The sequence below is a fragment of the Vanacampus margaritifer genome, chromosome 8 (assembly GCF_051991255.1).
Source record: "Vanacampus margaritifer isolate UIUO_Vmar chromosome 8, RoL_Vmar_1.0, whole genome shotgun sequence".
Lineage (NCBI taxonomy): Eukaryota > Metazoa > Chordata > Actinopteri > Syngnathiformes > Syngnathidae > Vanacampus > Vanacampus margaritifer.
The window spans coordinates 7,133,240-7,153,423 of record NC_135439.1 but is presented as its reverse complement, the minus strand read 5'-3'; the positions used below and the strand labels follow the sequence as shown (position 1 = coordinate 7,153,423).

General features: G+C 38.0%; 1 protein-coding gene across 1 annotated transcript in view; it reads left to right on the top strand.

The window, feature by feature from the left end:
• The first annotated feature begins 10,227 nt into the window (after positions 1 to 10,227).
• Positions 10,228 to 20,184, top strand: part of gli1 (GLI family zinc finger 1) — a 51,930-nt gene continuing 41,973 nt past the window's right edge. Inside the window, exon 1 of the mRNA XM_077574376.1 lies at positions 10,228 to 10,491. The gene's annotated coding sequence lies outside the window, so the exon portion shown is untranslated. The remainder of the gene's footprint in view (positions 10,492 to 20,184) is intronic.

Genomic DNA, 20,184 nt, shown 5'->3' with positions numbered 1-20,184 from the left:
AATGCGTTTTGATGCAATTACTTCCAACTCCAAACGCCTGTGACCAAAAGACCAATTTTAGCTACCTGTCATGTCGACGGTCTGTAAGGCAAAGGGTGTGTTTGCTCATACAAACAGTAGAAGTGGCTTTATCAAGTGTCTGTGTTTGGTGTGTCAACAGTTGTCACATTCCCTTGGCATGCGCTTATTTTCATTTCACTATCAGGGTAAATGATCTCTTCATGTGAGCCAGCTCAGGATAAATTACAACATCCATGTCTGGTGGTTCTGCACCCCAGGTCAAGTGCCAAATTAGAATAAAAACATATATTTTTTCAAGCAGCCCACAGCATATGATATAATTTGCCATAAACACGGCCCGTGTCGTTTGCCTGCATTGTACTGTTTACTTTTGTAAACTGGGTTGCAAGGGAGGAGACGAGAAAAAATAATTGTTTTAATTCCTCATATTTTTGATTGAGAAAGGTGCTTTTGAAACCAATGACTTGAAAAATCTCCATCCATGCATTTTCTATAGCATTTGTCCTCATTAGACACACAAGGTTGAAGCTAACTTTGAAGCGAACTTCTGGGTTGCAAGGGAGGAGACAAGAAGAAGAAATTTATTTCATTTCCTCATCATTTTTTATTTAGAAAGATGATTTTGAAACCAATGACTTGAAAAATCTCCATCCATGCATTTTCTATAGCATTTGTCCTCATCAGACACACCGGAAGGTTGACGCTAACTTTTAAGGTAACTTTTAAGGTAAGTTTTAAGCTAACTTTTAAGCTAACTTTTTCTAAACTGGGTTGCAAAGGAGGAGATGAAAAGAAGACATTTGTTTTATTACTCATATTTTTTTTTATTTAGAAAGGTTCTTTTAAAACCAATGACTTGGAAAATCTCCATCCATGCATTTTCTATAGCATTTGTCCTCATCAGACACACCGGAAGGTTGATGCTAACTTTTAAGATAACTTTTAAGCTAATTTTTGAGCTAACTTTTAAGCTAACTTTTAAGCTAACTTTTAAGCTAACTTTTAAGCTAACTTTTTCTGAACTGGGTTGCAAAGGAGGAGATGAAAAGAAGACATTTGTTCTATTCCTCATATTTTTTTTTATTTAGAAAGGTTCTTTTGAAACCAATGACTTGGAAAATCTCCATCCATGCATTTTCTATAGCATTTGTCCTCATCAGACACACCGGAAGGTTGACGCTAACTTTTAAGGTAACTTTTAAGCTAACTTTTTCTAAACTGGGTTGCAAAGGAGGAGATGAAAAGAAGACATTTGTTCTATTCCTCATATTTTTTTATTTTATTTAGAAAGGTTCTTTTGAAACCAATGACTTGAAAAATCTCCATCCATGCATTTTCTATAGCATTTGTCCTCATCAGACACACCGGAAGGTTGATGCTAACTTTTAAGCTAACTTTTAAGCTAACTTTTAAGCTAATATTTTCTAAACTGGGTTGCAAAGGAGGAGATGAAAAGAAGACATCTGTTTTAATTCATCCTATTTTTTATTTAGAAAGGCGCTTTTGAAACCAATGATTTGGAAAATCTCCATCCATGCAATTTCTATAGCATTTTGTCCTCATTTGACACACCGGAAGGTTGAAGCTAACTTTGAGTCCAAGCTATCCAAGCTAACTTTGAGTGAGAGGCGGGGTACACTGATAGGTTAAAAACTTTCCAAAGATAAAAACCAACGTTGGCAGCTCTTGAGGGTCAGCCAACACAAGTGGAGTTACACCATCGAAATAGACTCTAATCGCTGTCTAAGGGGTAACATCGGCTTTAATGTTGGCAAAATTCTTCTATTTGCCTATTTTCCTTCTTCTACAGTCTCTATGCATGATTTGTTTAATAATAGTGAATCAATCGATCATTTAATCAAATCCTTTATTTAATTAGTGTCATTGAAATTAGAGGAAAAGGTAACAACTATAATATTAGTCATTAACTATAATTTTAGTAGGAGTAGTCATAGTGCAAGTGTTCCTAATGAAGTGTCCCGTGAGTGCAAAGGACTTTCTTATCAACCGCATGTTACTTTCACACCAGGCCCAACGAGGATTTAGTCGTTAACAGGTGAGTACTCCTTTTCACCTGCGTTGGTGCCACCAATGGAAAGCAGATGAGTGACCCACTCTGGAAAAAACTAAAAGCCTACTGACTCACTGATATACTGACACACTAACCCATTGTTGGCCACTAAACCCCTAATCCTTCACTCCACGCAATCCCACAAAATCTCCTTTGAGGAGGCTTAATAAGGTGTGACTTTGGCCTCGTCCCATTGCAGCGTCATGGTAGGCTAACCTGGGAAGACACTGTTCCCATGCATCCGTCTCTCGGCCGGCCAACAGTGAACCGCACCAACATAATGCAAGCTGATTGGATTAGTCCAAGGTTGAACTGTCGGCAAAAGTGAAAAGAAACAGTAAGTGCCTGTAAATTCTAAGACAAGGCAGTGAAGGCCAATGAACGATAGCAAATTGGCATGAAATCTTTGTTAATGTCAGAAATATTAATGTTGTGCATCGTATACAGTGCCTTCTTCTGATTGGGGCTCATTTGGACAAATTTAGTCAGAATTTGTCGAGCACTGGAATTTGCCTAAATTCTGGTGTTGTGGGGATTTTACACTATTGAGGCAGTTTAATTGGGGTTCATGTGGGCTATTTCCTTTGGCGGAGTTCATCAAAGTTCAACTCTGGGAAATTACACAAAATGATTGCTTTAACAAACAAAATGGCCAACTTCCTGCTAAATTTCTAACATTGGTCCTTGAGATTTTTGGGAGCATCCGGTTATGATTCAGGTGTCCACTAAATTTCATGTTAACCGGTTGAAAATCGATTGGAACTTTTTCGAATTTTACGGCGCAACTAACCTGAGTTAGTTTTTATCAAGATATGTCAGGTTCCAATTAATATATTTTTGGGCATATTGAGGTCTCCAAAAAAAGCTATTCTACCCTATTGAAATTGCTTTTTTTTTTTAAATCATCATTGAGGGCCTGAATTTGGTGCAAAATCCATGTGAGATTTCTTTATTTATAATAAATAAATAAAGTGAATTTAATACTCATGCATTACGCACATTTGCCCAATTGTGCCCCAATCAAAATAAATTATTAATTTATTCTATTTTAATTTATATTTGTCAGAATTTGCATCAAAGGATTTATCCAGAGTTGATTACATCAAATACAGTGATACCTTGAGATACGAGGTTACCCTTCAATATATTTCCTTGATAACAATTACTACCTCCTATTAGCCAGGGCTTTGGTGGCATTACAAAAGGAGCACAAAAATAAACTGAGATCATAAAAGAAGGTGAATTTGTGATTAGCAACCGGTTAACTGTACAGTCAAACGAGCATTGTACCGTCCAGTCATGTGTGTAAACAACCAACCTGATATAAGGATGCAAGTGAATGTGGTCAACGTTCATGATGGAAGCAGCTACTTCAAATATCTTTTAAATCCACGGGGTGATCCCATTAGGACAGACCCAGTTACCTGATATATCTCTACGTTACATCACACCTGCCTTAACAACAACAACAACGGTATAGGCCTACTGCATCCTTTCATTGCCTCTCAACTCTAGCTTTCCCTTTGCAATAATAGGTCAAGGGTTCTCAAACTGGAGTAAGAGAAAATATTTTCCCCTAGCGGGGATCAATGGACCCCAAAAAGTTTGAGGATCCCTGTGAGGACATTTGATTTCAAACCAATTTGGCTAGCATTATAAGGACATTTTGTTTTGATTTCGTTTTTTTCAGGCTGCTTGCTGGTGGATGTGGTGCTAATATAATGGACATAAAATGGCAAATGACTAGTGTTGATTAGTATATGTTTTGGTAATGTGGGTCACTTGGTCACATTTACTACAAGACGGAATCCAATTAAAATGACGCCCGCTTGCTTTACTGTGATCATCCAAAATCCCAAGTTGACTAACCTACACAAAGATCAGAAAAAAACAGCTCTGTTGTTCCATTTACTCTAATGAACAGCAAATGGAAGTTCCTACACTTTGCCAAAACAATTTGCAACAAAAAGTGTAGGAAAAGCACAAAATATGTATACAGTTTGGACAGCAGAGGACACTATGCTTATTTGTTTTATGAGTATTCTATGGTTGAAAACTACTGCTGTAAATGTGTCAATTAGAGGTGTACAGATCACTTAATGTGGAGTAAATATGGCGCATTGCGGGCGGGCAAACCATTAAATATGATCTAAATATGGTAAATTAGAGATGCATAAAAATCAGAGCTGGCAAATCCGGGTCCAGAAAGTAAAACCCTGCCACGGTTTGGCTTTAGCCCCTTGTGCTAGCTAGCTAGCTCCATAGCAGGTAAATGAGCACCCAGGAGCTAGCTAGGAAGTTCGCTAGCTAGCTAGCTAGCACATGGGTCCATAGCCAAACATGATCCAAATATGGTACATTAGAGATGTGCAGACAATTGACTACAATGTAAATACATCAAAAGTTTGTAGACCTTTAAATGTGTTAGGTACAAATGGAAAGTGTGAATGTAAATAGTCCAGCGTTCAACAAAGATCACAAGCTGAAGGAATTAAAGTTAATGTGTCCTTGCTGTTGCATCCTCACCCTCAGGTCTTACGGCACAAGTTCCTGTTCCTGCGGGGGACCTAATTCTGTCAAGGAGGACTAAACACCTAACACCTAATCATGTTATTACACACCGGCCGGCCTCACTTTTTAATTAACACTGGCTGCTGCTTTCATTACTCATTGACTGTGTGCATGTTGCAAAGTGTTACATCAATTTGAGGATGGCGCACATAACCTAATTCTCATGAATGCAAGGTTTGTCATTAACCTGGCTGAACTTACTGTAGAAAGGTTGTTTTTAAAATAATGTAATACAATAAGACAATTACAAGGTGAATTCTATTTTACGTTAGTGGTGACTATATACTCACTTTGAGTCCTGTTGATAGACAGAAAAGAAAGAGTTATAGTTTTGTAAATAAAATGTAGGTCATTTTGTTAAGGATTAAAAAAAATATATTATTATTACTATTTTTATTTTATTTATAGCCTGCCATTTATCGATGTTCAATTGGAATGGGAATGTTTGACGTTTAGGTTGATCCTATGCCCATCATTAAGCAATGCTACCCTCTCGTGGCAGTACCTCAAGCACACAGCTACGTATTTCCATTTCTGTGCTTTAATGGCCAGCTTGTCTTGGGTTTGAGGACTTTTTGATGCACTTTCAAGTGATGGCCAGCAGGTGGCACACACTGCCAACCACATGTTGACAATGAGGATCTACTGTACAGTCGTCAATAAACCGCTTTGACACCAAGATACGTCCATACAGAAGAAAACAAACAGCTTTTAAATATCATCGCGGTGGCCACTATGCATCTGAATAGAAAGTGTTTACTTTACACGATATGGATACCAGGGTTGAGGAATCCAGGTCCAGAAAGTAAAAAGCCTGAAAAAGTTTGGCTTTAGCCACAGGTGCTTCTAACTCAGCAGGCGAGCTCGTTGAGTAGAAGCACGTGTGATAAAAGCCCAATTGTGGCACGGTTTATATTTTCTAAACCTGGATTCTCCAACCCTGATGGATATCAAATTTTAGATTGCGCAGGCGTAACCCAATGTAAATAAATAAATAAATAAAAGACAAAAAAAAATCCACATTTACAACGAAAATAATGTTCACTTATATGCATACAAACATTTTGTGAATATAAGAAGTTATAAATAAAATAAAAAGTAAAAACGTTGAGATCAAAGTGACACACTGCATGCTCTACAACATAATATACAACATTTAATTAAAAAAAAGAAGTATTTCATTTGCATAGAATATTTCATAAATATACTATATATTTATGGAAAATCACAGAAATTAATTGATTATATAAAAGTTGTGTATATCATAAATGTGACAAACAATGTTACAGCAACGTTAATAAAATGTGATTAATTTATTTGTATTTATTTTCTTAATATAATAGGAAGAAATTCTGGAAATTAACTAAATTATTATTTCCACATTATCATGTTACATTTATTATTACACATTATTATTAAATGGCATTTCAAACAGAAACTGTATTAAGTATTCAATTGTGTAGGTGTACCTAATGCGGTGGTCAGTTACACTTAAAAATCAGCGCGGTTGCTCCAGTGCGACTGACAAAATACATCATATACATGCACCCCTAAAGCATTTGCATGGATTTAATCAGTGCTCAACTCTTACCTGCAGTTGCAAGTCTTCTCTAGCTGCGTGGCCCATGATTTGCACTATACAAGAAGAGAAAGAGAGAGAGTGCAGTCTTTTATAGGAGCCACTGTCACTACGGGACCCGGACCAATTGGGATGAAGAAAACATGTGCAAGTGACCATCTGCAACGGAAAAACAAATCCCCCTAAAAGATTCTGCTGGATTTTGTTGCATGTGGGAATGGTGTCCAGGTGCAGAGCGACTTAGCAACAGATGCTTTCTGCCACCTCTTACAACCTGCCTGGAACGAGATCAGCAGCATCACTTTGCAGTCGACACGTTCAAACATCTCGCAAAAGATGTGCTTTTTTTATGTAAATTAACCCATAGATAAAATTAGATTTTCTATACGAGACTTATTCTGTTTTTTTTTTTTTTTCAAATAATATGTTCTATGTTGTAAAAGTTCTCAAATGTTGTGCACTAGAATGAGGGAAATAAGTATTTAATCCTCCATAATTCATAATAATCTTGATGCTGAGTTGCAGTGCATCACTCCAACTAGACCTTTCCTGGCTTTGCATGAACGCCTGCTCTAAGAGTTCAGCTTGCTGTTTACAACATGGCATGAACGATACTTACTAAAACTGCAAACTGATGGTCTCACTAAAATGGAAATTTTTCTCGACAATGCTTCAACAATAAACAGCGCCAATGCTGCATTCCTGCTCATCCAGCAGTATTGTAGCGATAGTGGATGGAGTAAATTGCATTTCGGCTTCAAGCAGAATTGAAATACAACTGAAATAGTAAAACAGACAGACACTATACTTGGACGCGTGTGCTGACTGGATTTGCCCCCTCACCTTTAATCCTGTCCATTGACAAATCGGTGTGGGATTGTGCGCGCCGGCATATGGCTCAGGCCACTTCAGGGGCCAAGAACTCTCGGATTTGGTGGCTATATGGGGGATTTAAAGCCCCAAGACTCTCATTGACAAAATGTTACTGCTGGGGGGCAGTTGACAAAGCCTCACTGGACTCTTGCCTTCATCCAGGTCACCAACTGTTCAACTTTCTCTAAAATGACTGCTGCTTTTAAAGACACTTATTTGGCTATTAGGCCAATATACTACTGTGTGGGATTTATGTTGACTTTGCAGTTCTGCATACACAAAATGACTTCCTACTGTATGTGTGGCATTACTAGTTTATTCTTATATATTTTTTAATTATCCACTGAAGTTAACAAAGGTCAGAATATTCTGACAAATAAAAATGAAATATTACAATGATTATTAATTAATTAATGCAATCATGACATTATTTTAAATTTGAAGTTGAAGTATTTTTGAGAATGTATTTAAAGAAGCAAAAATATTAGTCAAAATTTTAAACCAAATCTTTACCACTAAGATTTTTTTTTTTTAACTTTATTAATATATATATATATATATATATATATATATATATATAGAATATGCAAACAAAACCATAAAATATTTTTTGAAATTAAAAATATAATTTATTTAAAATTAAGAAACAATTTCAGTGTAACAATGTTATTTTCTTGTAATTTTATATTTTTTCCCCCCCCTTCTGTTTCGCCACAGTTTTATGGCAATTATGTTCACTTATTACTAAAGTTGACTGCAGTCAAAAGTTTATGAAATAAATTCAAAATAAATACGATTTTTAAATTGAATGAAATTGAAAAAAGTTGAAATTTTGTACAACTAAAGCTGGATTATTTTTAACTATATATAACAAAATATTAAATCAATAAAATTACAATATTTTGAGAAAATATTCAATTGTATTCCTTTGCTCAGCCTCAGTGATGAGGAAATTCTGACGATCACAAAAATATTACCAAAGTTGACTGAAATAAATAATAAATAAACAAATCTAAATATTCGATACATTTTTAGTATTCACAACCTTGAAAGTGCCCTTGTTATAATTTATTCAAATTTAGAGCAAAAAAAAAAGTTTTTACTTGGAGTTTTTCAACTGTTTTGCCACAAGTTCATAAAGTATTTGAATAATTGTCTTTTTGAGGGGAGGGTGGGACATTGGCGAGGATGCTTCAATTTTCGAACAATTTCCTAATAAATTATTGTGCAGTTTTAAACCAAGGATCCACACACTGTAAAAAAAAATAAAAATGTCAGTCACGGTACTATATATAGTATACAGTATGTCAGTAAGCCTCATCAAGCCTATGAAATTATGTTCGCTGTTTAACCAAAAACAGCTCCTGCTTGGACTAAAAAATAATCAATGCTGTGGAGCACCATGAGGCAGTAAAAAAAGACAAAATGGATAAAATTACATTTTGCAACATACAAAGACAAATGAGTGGAAATATGGACAACCACCATATCTGCCTTATCTCACTATAGGGAGCTACAAAACATCTGAGAGGTTGTTTGAACCCACTGACAACGCAGACAAGCCTCGGCCAGTGAATAATATGAAACACTTTTTATGGGTAAGGCATTGATCCAGTTATTGAGGAATTGAAATAATATCCAAGGGCCACGCAGCAGAGAGAGAGTGAGCAAGAGAGAAAATCAAAGCCAGTAGAAACAAATCGTTACATAAGCGGCCGGACGCCACAATGGGCCTCTGTCATTCCCTCTTTTCGTTTGATTGCTGATACGAGGGTAAATGTGAATAATCATTTGAACTTCTCCAACTCTCAACCGGTTCCCACAAATATCATAAACTTTGTTTTGGTTGTCTGGAGCTGAAATAGAGCCACGTATAATCATACATGCGTTCTATGCAGAGGATAAAAAAATATAGAGTATGACTGTGAGTACTGTTATTAATTTGTCTACATCTGATATTACAGAATTTTTGTGTGTTTGGTCATAAACATCTTAAAGTCTCTTAAAAAAAAAGAATGATATATATACTAATTCTAATTGATACAGATACTATATAGCACACTAGTTTGTGCTTGCAAGCCAAAACAAAAAATAAATTGGCAAAACGACTCATATTTCTAAAACTCCAAATATAGTATAGTATAGTATTTGTTTTTTTGGGAGTTGACAGATATTACCTCTCAGTATGGCTCCCAAGAAGTGACTGTGATTGTGCTAAAAGAAAACCCTAGAAAGTCTTCTGAGAGAGAGAGAGAGAGAGAGAGAGAGAGAGAGACTTTCATAAAATACTGTACTCAATTATGTTTTTTTAACATTTCATTTATATTTGTATACACTGCTATTAAAAAAAATTATGTATTTTTTTATAGCTAATAATTAAAATTATTGTCTTTCTTAATTCATTTTAATGGGGACAGTAGACTTAAAGTACGAGCAATTTGAGTTATGAGTGTGATCACGGAATTAATTGTAACCACAACGATGAGAAATAATCCAGTCTGAGACTCGTCTGTCACAAATCAGAAATCCTGATCCAGCTCTTTTTAGTTCTCATTCGACTGTGAGTGCTGTACCTAATGTTTTGGCACACGCGCGCACGCGCGCACGCACACGCAGAAGTCCAGTCCTGGTTTTGTGATTGATTCGGAGCAACGTGTGCAGCATCCACACATGCAGTCACCACACACGCTGAATTTACAACGTTGGAAAACACACTAAAAACACACTCGCATATTCAAATGACTTATGACAGCAACATGATGTGTTTGATTTATAAACATTCAAAAAAAAAAGTTTTTCAAAAAGTAGTAAAAGTTATCCAGAAGTTGTGTGTGATTTTTTTCAAGCTTGGAAGAGAAAAGCCGAGAAGCAGCATCGTCTTGTCTGTCTTTTTCTTTCTTTCATTTTTTTTCTTCTTTCCTCCAAGAAAAACAAAAAGTGAACTTCCTGTTTCGGGGTGGTCCGCAGACTGTGGAGGCATGGAAGGAGGGAGGGAGGGAGGGAAAGGGAGACAGAGAGAGAGAGAGAGAGAGAGAGGGAGAGGGAGGGAGGGGGAGAGCGAGCGAGAGAAGGGGGTGCATTACGCATTACGCGTTTGGAGGGGCCGAGCGAGGCAACTTGCGGGACTCCCTTGTTGCTGGCGAACATGGGCCGCCGACGCTGCTGCTTCCACTTGGGAAGCCGAACGACGACGTTGGCCTAAAAGAAAGAAGAACTAAAGAAGAAGAAGAAGAAGTGGGGGAAGTTTAAACAAAGAGGATACATCGCGCGTGCGTGGGAGAAACAATCCGGATTTCTCGCATCCGAGAGCACAAGGAGAGAAAAGTGGAACCAGGAAACTCTTGCAGGGATTTGGGGAAGTTTGATGCGGGCTGAGGTAAGTGGAGTGACTTTTTTTCTTTCTTCCTGCATCACTTCTTCGTGTGATGGAGTGTCTTCAATCCCTGCACTTTTTTTTGGAGTGGGGGTCCATCAACTGGAGTGTTTGTCTGTCTGTGTGTGTCCAACAGCTGTTCCTTGTAACCTGAAATACTTGAGGTGCCAATATCATTCCCAAATGTGCCCCCACTTCCCTCCCACTTTTTCACCCCCCCCCCCACACCCTTTTCAAAACAACACCTCCCAGCTTGCCTGAAGATGTGCACAACTTTTAGGTTGAGGCCTAAACTGAATGGAAGAGAGTTTTTAATCTAATCTGTGGATAGATTAGGACCCTCTCCCGCTTGTCTAAGAGCGTCAACAGCGGACTCAATAGAACACTAATTTCCTTACCGCAAAAGTGCTAAACACACACATGGTGGGCGACGTGGTGTGTACCCATGCAATAGAGATAACTCAATTGGTTTGCGTTTAAATAGAAAAAAAAAAAGGGAATCTATTCAATTTGTAAAACTTTTGCCATCATAAAAGCTTTTTCGAGTTGCGATTTAAGTGTTCTGTAGTTGTCCTACAAGTGTGTAAAAAAAAGAAGATTGATAGAAATCTTTCACCCCTGGATCAGATCAGAGAAAAATAATCAGCAAATCAACTCACTTTAACATGTCACAGATTTATATCATACAAGTGTTAAAACGCGTTCCAATTTTTTGAAAGTGAAAACAATAAATCACTCGGTCTTAACGTGAACCACAAGCGTGAGATGCCTGATGGAGGTTTTAACGTTGTCTACAACTTCAGAGTCCCCAAAAAGTCAAATAACGAGAATTTTAACATCTTGACTGCCATACAAGTGTGAGAACAAGTTAATCGCTGTTCATGTTAAAACGTCAAAACAATAACGCACTCGGTTAGTCACAGGCGTACTATGCCTTACTGAGATTTGAACTTTTGATGCTACTTTACAGTCCCTGACAAGCCAAAGAAAAAAAGCAAGGCAAGGCAACTTTATTCATGTATCACATTTGAGTTTTAAAATGCTTAAATAAATCTTCAATCATATGTATGGGGAAAAAAACATTTTAAATCAGGATTTAAAAAAAAAAGCATTCTGCTAAAATGCTAAAAACAAAACAGAGACAAGTGCATAATCTGCTTGACCTATGTTGGAACTACAAACTTTTATAGAGTCCTCAAAAAGCCAAATAAATGTATTTTGATATTCTTCACAGTCATACAACTTTTAAAAAACAAGTTCACTGTTGTTTACACTAACACGTAAAAACAACACACTCATCTAAATTTGAGTCAAAGGTGTAACATCACTAAACAAGGTTTGAATACATTTTATGAAACTTCAGATAAAAAAAAATGCAAAGAAAAAACATTTTAAAATAGTACGGAAGAGGATTAGGGCCAGTGAAGAGAGAAAAAAAAAGTTTGGCAGGATTCTCACGTTATTCTCAGAATTCTGACTTTAAAGTGAGAAATCTGAGAATAAAGTCAGGATTCTGACTTTAAAGCCAGAATTCTGACTTTAAAGTAAGAATTCTGACTTTATTAGTGCTACTGTACTATTATTCTCACTTTAAAGTGAGAATTCTGAGAATAAAGTCAGAATTCTGAGATTAAAGTCAGAATTCTGAGGTTAAAGTCAGAATTCTTTAAAGTGAGAATTCTGACTTAATTAGTGCTACTGTACTATTATTCTCACTTTAACTCTTTGACTGCCAAAAACGTTAAATAACGTTTAGTAAAATCCTAAGGAGGAGTGCCAAAGACGTTAAAAGACGTTTTTTTCAAAACAGAGGTGAAACTAACCATTTTCTATTGTTGATTACTCAAAAACGGAATAAGGTAGAAACAAACTTTTTTTCTGATGAAAAATGACAGTCCAATCTTTCATTTGGTAGTATGTGCGTTTCCATAGTCCAAACACATAATTTTCTGTGGACCTTGAAAGATCAGTCAAAATGCTTAAAATCGGCTGGCACCCACGGCATCCCTTTTCTGAAAACGTCTGGCAGTCAAAGAGTTAAAGTGAGAATTCTGAGAATAAAGTCAGAATTCTGAGATTAAAGTCAGAATTCTGAGATTAAAGTCAGAATTCTTTAAAGTGAGAATTCTGACTTAATTAGTGCTACTGTGCTATTAAGTACTTGAAAGTGAGAATTCTGAGAATAAAGTCAGAATTCTGAGATTAAAGTCAGAATTCTCACTTTAAAATCAGAATTCTGAGAATAAAGTGAAATCCTGCCTAACTTTTTTTTTCTCTCTTCACTGGCCTTAATCCTTTTCTGTATTAAAATGTTTGTGCATAAAAATTTAATAAATGAGTTAACCACTGTTAAAAGGTAAAACAATAAAACACTCTGTCTAACTTTGAATGACAAAGTTGTAATAAACTTGACATTTTGGAGCTACAAATTTAGCGTCCCCAAAAAGCCAAATAAAAAAGCATTCAATCATTTCCATTAAAACAAAAACAATGTAACCACAATTTTTCATAAAACGTCAAAGACGTAATATTCCTGATGAAGGCTTGAAGTACGACATTTTTTTTTTGCAACTAAAGAGCCCTAAAAAGCCAAACAAAAACATTTCAAACATTCCTAACAGCCATAAAAGTGTACAAACAAAACAAAACAGTTAACCGCCATCACAACAACAAATTCACCCATAGCTTAGATGAAGCGCTGTTAAAGAATGTGCCCAGAAAGAATCAATTGCATCGTCAGCAGGATTGTCTTGATTGAGGTCGTGCGCAACGCTACAAAAAATGACTTGAAGTTGACTTTTTGTCTTGCCCCTTCAAGGTGGAGGGGGAAAGTTTAGGGGACAGTATGGAGGGTGCACTTGTCCTTTGGCCATATGTGAAAAGCTCAGCGGGATGGTAGACTGGGGTCACCTTGACCCCTAACCCCCCCCATCACTCTTTATCAAGCGCTTCAACGCCAAAAGGCTCCTTAATAGGAACTTGTCTTAAACAAATAGAGCGCACACAGGAAGGAGTTGTCGTCCTATTAGTAGAAAGAAGCCACTCGGCTTTTATCAGACGCCGAGATAAGTCGCTTATCAGCATACAGAGCACTGATTGGAGGTGTGCGTGTAAGGTAGAGGAAGTTATCACCCGAGGCGTGTGCGTCACGTGACACGGGAGGCAGACGGCAACAAGCGGCGTGTTTTTTGTCCAGATTCCATTTTGGGGCCCGAAACATGTCACGTGACGCCTGCAATCCTGCACCCCCCCGCAACATGTTTCTTCCTTCAACCTTCCAGAGAAGGGAGCGAGAGACTAAGGAAGGGGGAGGGAACGAGAGAGAGAGAGAGTGAGACCACCCTCACTGGGACCACAGCCCCTCGATCAGACCCTTTCACACCCCGTCAACCTGAAACAATTAGGCTTTAATAGCAGCTGTCTGTCTGTCTGTTCAAAGTATGCCCGGACAGAAGACGGAAGGCGATGATGCTCGGGATGTTCTGTTGTTTTGAAAAGTTAGTTTCGGAAACTATTAACGGATTTGATAACAAATGGGCTGCAGCAATTCCTGAATGAGCAACATTTCACAATAGGGTTTGGGAATCGGGATGTACATTTGGGAAAATTGCTATGTGGCTTGAAGCGAAGCTAGATGTTGATTGTATCTTATTACAGTACATGTGCTGCTTTTATTCAAGCATGCGCCTCAAGCAATGTTTGGATGTGTGTGGGCGTACATGGTAGCTGTGGGTGTGCGTGTGTGTGTGGTTGACATTATACAGTACACGTGCATATATTTTAAAGCAGACTCCTGGTGGCATGTTCGTCAGACTTGCTTGGATTTGGCAGAGAAACATGCAGCGTTTATTTCTTCCTTAATTTCCACAGGACTGGATTTGTCTCTGCATTGAATCAAAGCTAAATTGTACACTCCAACAATTAAGAATGGAACAAAAGAGCGAGGGTTGTCGTAACGCGTGACTGATGTGCTGTAAAAAACACAATTTAGCCACACAATCGCAATCTTCCAATATTTCAAACCATTTTGTGTTTTTGGTTTGAAATGAGCATTTCATGGCATTCTGTTTTTGTCTCATATCCTACTAAATCCGTAGGCGGGATGGTGTTAACTGCATAAAACCGTTAAACAGTCTTATTTTCGGAAATTTGTAGGAAATTGTATGACCTTGTAATGGACAGTGCTATATTTTGCCACTGAGATACGATTACACTTTCTGTCATTAAAACAACCACTTAGCTTAGCCATGAAGTGTGCTAGCTTAATGCTAAAGCATTATAGTAAAATGCCATACACATGCTAATAAAAACCCTTAAACAGTGTTCTTCGCGGAAATTTTGTAGGAAATTGTACGACCTTGTAATGGACAGTGCTATATTTTGCCACTGAGATACAATTACACTTTCTGTCATTAAAACAACCACATAGCTTAGCCATGAAGTGTGCTAGCTTAATGCTAAACCATAATAGTAAAATGCCATACACATGCTAATAAAAACCCTTAAACAGTGTTCTTCGCGGAAATTTTGTAGGAAATTGTACGACCTTGTAATGGACAGTGCTATATTTTGCCACTGAGATACGATTACACTTTCTGTCATTAAAACAACCACTTAGCTTAGCCATGAAGTGTGCTAGCTTAATGCTAAAGCATTATAGTAAAATGCCATACACATGCTAATAAAAACCCTTAAACAGTGTTCTTGGCGGAAATTTTGTAGGACATTGTACGACCTTGTAATGGGCAGTGCTATATTTTGCCACTGAGATACAATTACACTTTCTGTCATTAAAACAACCACATAGCTTAGCTATTAAGTGCGCTAGCTCAATGCTAACGCATAATAGTAAAATGCCATACACATGCTAATAAAAATCCTTAAACAGTGTTCTTGGCGGAAATTTTGTAGGGCATTGTACGACCTTGGAATGGACAGTGCTATATTTTGCCACTGAGATACGATTACACTTTCTGTCATTAAAACAACCACATAGCTTAGCTATTAAGTGCGCTAGCTCAATGCTAACGCATAATAGTAAAATGCCATACACATGCTAATAAAAATCCTTAAACAGTGTTCTTCACGGAAATTTTGTAGGACTGACCTTGTAATGGACAGTGCTATATTTTGCCACTGAGATACGATTACACTTTTTGTCATTAAAACAACCACATAGCTTAGCCATGAAGTGTGCTAGCTTAATGCTAAAGCATGATAGTAAAATGTCATACACATGCTAATGAATAGCATCTGTTTGGATGTGTTATAAGCCTTTAAGCAGCACAGGTAAACTGAGAACATTTAATATTACTGCTGATGACTTCTCTGTGTTCATATATATCCTTCATACGGCCAGTGTTGTCCTAAAGTGTAAACATTTTTTTTTTACTGGAATGTGCTTAAATATTTGGCCGGTGTGAGTTCAAGACACAGGATGCAATAGATGCTATATTTCTTTTAATTTAATTTCAATCATTTATTTCATTCATTTGCAAAAGAATAAAAGACAATACAAAACAAAATTCTATTAACAGAGCTGTCACATTTTACTGCTCCAAAATGCTCGTGTGGAAAGGCTAACGGAGTCTTGCTCGCACCACGTACGCCTGTCTCGAGACGGAGCTTGCCGGCCAACAAGCGTGTTATCTGAGAGGAGATAACATCATTGACTTGGCAGCTTTCCTTGACATGACCCTGCTCCTCATTTTAATGTACATGCGGTGTACAATATCATGTTAGCAGGCCATGGCGCACATGAAGACGTCTGCTGCTGTCACTGTTTTACATCAATTTATTGTTTCTCATTGAAAGGAAATTAGGAATGGAGCTTGAATGAATCCGTTCCAGTCTTCCACCCAAGAAAAAAGTTGTTATAATGTGTATTTTAATGAAGAAGAATAGAACTCTATAATACTGTACTTAATAAAAACATATAGTAATGCCGTAGTTACATAAAATCAAACATAATTAAGCAGTTTCTGTAACACCTTATCATTGAATTGCAATTGTAATTAAATTACATTACATTAATAAAAAGTCAACTGTGAATTGAGCTTCTGCATGTGTAAATATAAATGGAGAATATTAAATATTAAATTATTCATCCGATTTTGTTAACCTTTTAAAAAATAAATAAATATATAAATATATATATATATATATATATATATATATATATATATATATATAATTTTATTGTAATATTTTTGTATCTATAGGTGTGTGGTCTTCCTAAAAAATAAGTATTTTCTAAAATAAATGTTCACATTTTTTTTTACCCATGCATAAATCTCCCTGTCTCATAATTTTGACTTAATTTCCTCTTTTTTATTCCTCTAATCATCAAGTAGCGTGCCTGGCTGGCGCCACGTCGAGTAGATCTGATGCCATAACAGGAAGTCTTGGCACGTGTGACTTACGACCGCCGTCACCGATACGCCTACCCGTCAACCCGCCACGGGTCAAGCGTCCTCAGATTTATGAGCGCGCCGCGTTCCCACCGACCGACGCCCATTCAGCAGACGTTCGCCGGCCTCGAGGCTCCACGCGGAATGTCATGGACGCGTCGGGATGATTACACGGAAAACTCGACACCTTGAGATGATGTTCTAAAGATTTAAGATGCTCTGGGAAGTTAAAATTGATGGCCATGCCTCAGATTTGGACATGAATTAGGGTTTTTATTGGATTTTGGGAAAGCCTTAGATGATGTTTGAAGATTATATCCAATTTTTCAATGGATGGGGAACGACTAGAATGAGTTGTCGACATCCTAATCTGAATTTGGGTGGACATGTCTTTTATAACTGGAATTAAAACAGAAGCATGAGTTGAACAGGAAGTCGGCCATTTTGGTTCGAAGATGACATTCTTGACAAATTCGGGGGATTGTACTTTGATGAACTCTAACTGAGGGACCATGAAATGCGTGCGGAACATGGACTCATTTCAAGGACTTCTAAATGTAACAAATTTTGACCATATTGTCAAGGTATTTTTTTTCGCTGACAATGTCAAATATTTTTGAGGATTTTAAGGATTCACCATGAAAGTGGGTGTGAGGGCCTTCTTTGCGTCGACAAAAAACAACATTTTTTTAAGTAAAAGAAATACTATGATTGGCTCTGGATGAGACACAACTTTCCATTTGTATTTAAGCGTGGTAGGTTTTGGAAAGCGAAGAAGCATTTGACAGTGAGAGTGAGATGCATGTTGTTTTAAATGTGCAGCCGCTCCAGTGTACGCCCATGGGCTGCTGCTGCTGCTTCTTCTTGGGTGGGCTGCAGGGAGGGAGGAAAGGAGGGAGGGAAGCTCGACGCCTGAGCCAAAAAGCAGGGGGGAAAGTTGCCGACTGCTGGCCTGACTGCTCGAGGAGCTCGGCTGCTTTTTTTCCCCTGCTGGAACACATTTCCAAGTCAAGCGTTCTTGGACCCGGCCGGCCCCGCCTGACCGCCGCACACTTGGCTTGGCTTTCTGACGCTTGTTGACCAAACATCTTTTTCCGCTGTTGTTTTACACTACTATCTCTTCCTTTCCCCCCTCCTTATATCTTTCACAGTTAGTTTTTGACTGCCTGTATCCAGCAGTTGGTACTGGGAAAAAAAAAAAAAGAGAACAGATTTGAACTTAGATCAGATAGGACATCATTGTGGCTCCTTTCTGTTTTGTTTGTTTTGAGCCCTCATCAAGACTTGATGACAAGCAAGAGCAGCAAATAGCGGCAACAGTAGGAGATACTGTTGACTCAACTTTATAAGAAAAAATTGATTGCTAATGTATTACGCTATTAAACATTTTTTGACCACAACTGACAAACTCGGGCAGCTAAAAATCATCGGCTAACAAGCAAGAAGCTAATGCAGCAGTCTCATCAAACCAAGTCAATGGAAATCAAAACAGAAAAGTAGAAACCTACTTGATTAAAACTGGTAATCGTTCATCAAAAAAAGAAAAAAAAGAAAAGCTTATTCATGTAGGCTACACGACACTAAACATGACATACAACTCTGCCTATTGTAAACGCGAGAAGCATGTTAGCTAACCAGTTGACGCCTAGTTAGCACGAAGCTGATGTAGCAGTCCAATCAAGCCAAAACAATGGAAATCAAAACAAAACTGGTAATCGTGTAAAAAATAATGCTCATTCATGTAGGCTACTCGACACTCTAAACATGACATAAAACTCTACCTATTGTACATGTGAGAAGCATGTTAGCTAACCAGTTGACAAAGTTAGCAAGAAGCTGATGTAGCAGTCCACATCGTTACATAATGCTCTTGTCAAACAGTGTGTGTGTGTTTGTGGAATAAGAAGGGCCAAAGTTTCAAAAAAAGCTAACATAGTGTTACATAATAATAACCTTAACTGACACACAAAATTCGACTTTTTCTTCAGAAATTACAAGCCCATGGAAGCTAACCAATCAGCTGGTAGCTAGCGAGAAGCTAATTTAGCAGTCTATGTTTTTATCACTGCTCCTGCTTGTCAAACAGCACAAAAAGATGGAACAAAAATTTTAATGGAAGTCATTTGTTCACAAGAAGTTGCTAGCTAGGCTACAGATGGGAGTCTTATCAAGTTAATGGGAAGGCTGCTTCTTCTTGTGATTGGAGAACAGTAAACAAGTTATTCAAATCTAAGTCCTTTGACTGGAACAACTATGACGTCGTTAATCAGTTTGGAATTAACCAATTATATCAAAGTGGTACCAAGTGACCTAACGGTAAGCCACTTCGCCTTAGTGGTTATTTGTCGCAAAATTCAAATTCTGATGTTCCACACACACCATTTTCCTAAAAGTTACACAGCACACCGGCATTTCCTCCTCCTAGCAGACTGCCATCTTGTGTGTCTGGCTGCTAATTGACTCTGACGGTATTACGGTTATTGGGAGGCTTGTAAAGCACGCAGCCTATATTTACAAGAGAAGGAATAAAAAGGCCGAAGTGGGCCGAGTACTGGCGCTGACCCCACTGTAAGTGATTGCGGCAAATGAATGAGGGTGTTCCTTTGCAGCGACAAGGAGGGGTTGGGGGACATCTGGTCCCGTTTGTAGAAAACTGCAGACCACTCCCCCATTACATAATTGTGCCTATTAATTACACTGAGGAGGGCCCTCGTTTCCTCTTAGCCAAATATGCCAGTAAAGAAGTCTTCTTCATTTTAGTACATGTGCTTGAACACATAAAACATGGCCTCCCAGGGGGTTACAAAAAAACACACACCACATTGGTGCGTATTCCGTAACCATCTTGAATGTGGCAAAGTGGCAGGATTCTAGGCCTCATTCATATCCATCTTAGAGACTTTTCTTACCATAAACGTGACCCATAACCTGTAGCTTGTTTATTGTCACTTTATGAAGTTCATTCTATTGACTTGCATTAGTTTAGATCCGACACATGCAATATGGCGGACGCGCTGACAAGGTATATTTGGCAAATAACAGCTGCCTGATTTTAACTGGTGGTCGCGCCGTTGTAGCTGACCACACACAAAGCTGCCCTGCGGGTCGTTTTCTTCAGGAATACGCCGTACGTGTTGTGACTGGATGGACGCAGGTGTGACGGCCGCGGTGGGTTTCACACCGCCACCGCTGCCACGCCGCTGAGGAGAGCTAGTGTGCTTGTGGAATGTGAGGGTTAGCGGTAGGGGGAGGTAAACCAAACCTGGAACGGCGCTCAGAAGAGCCC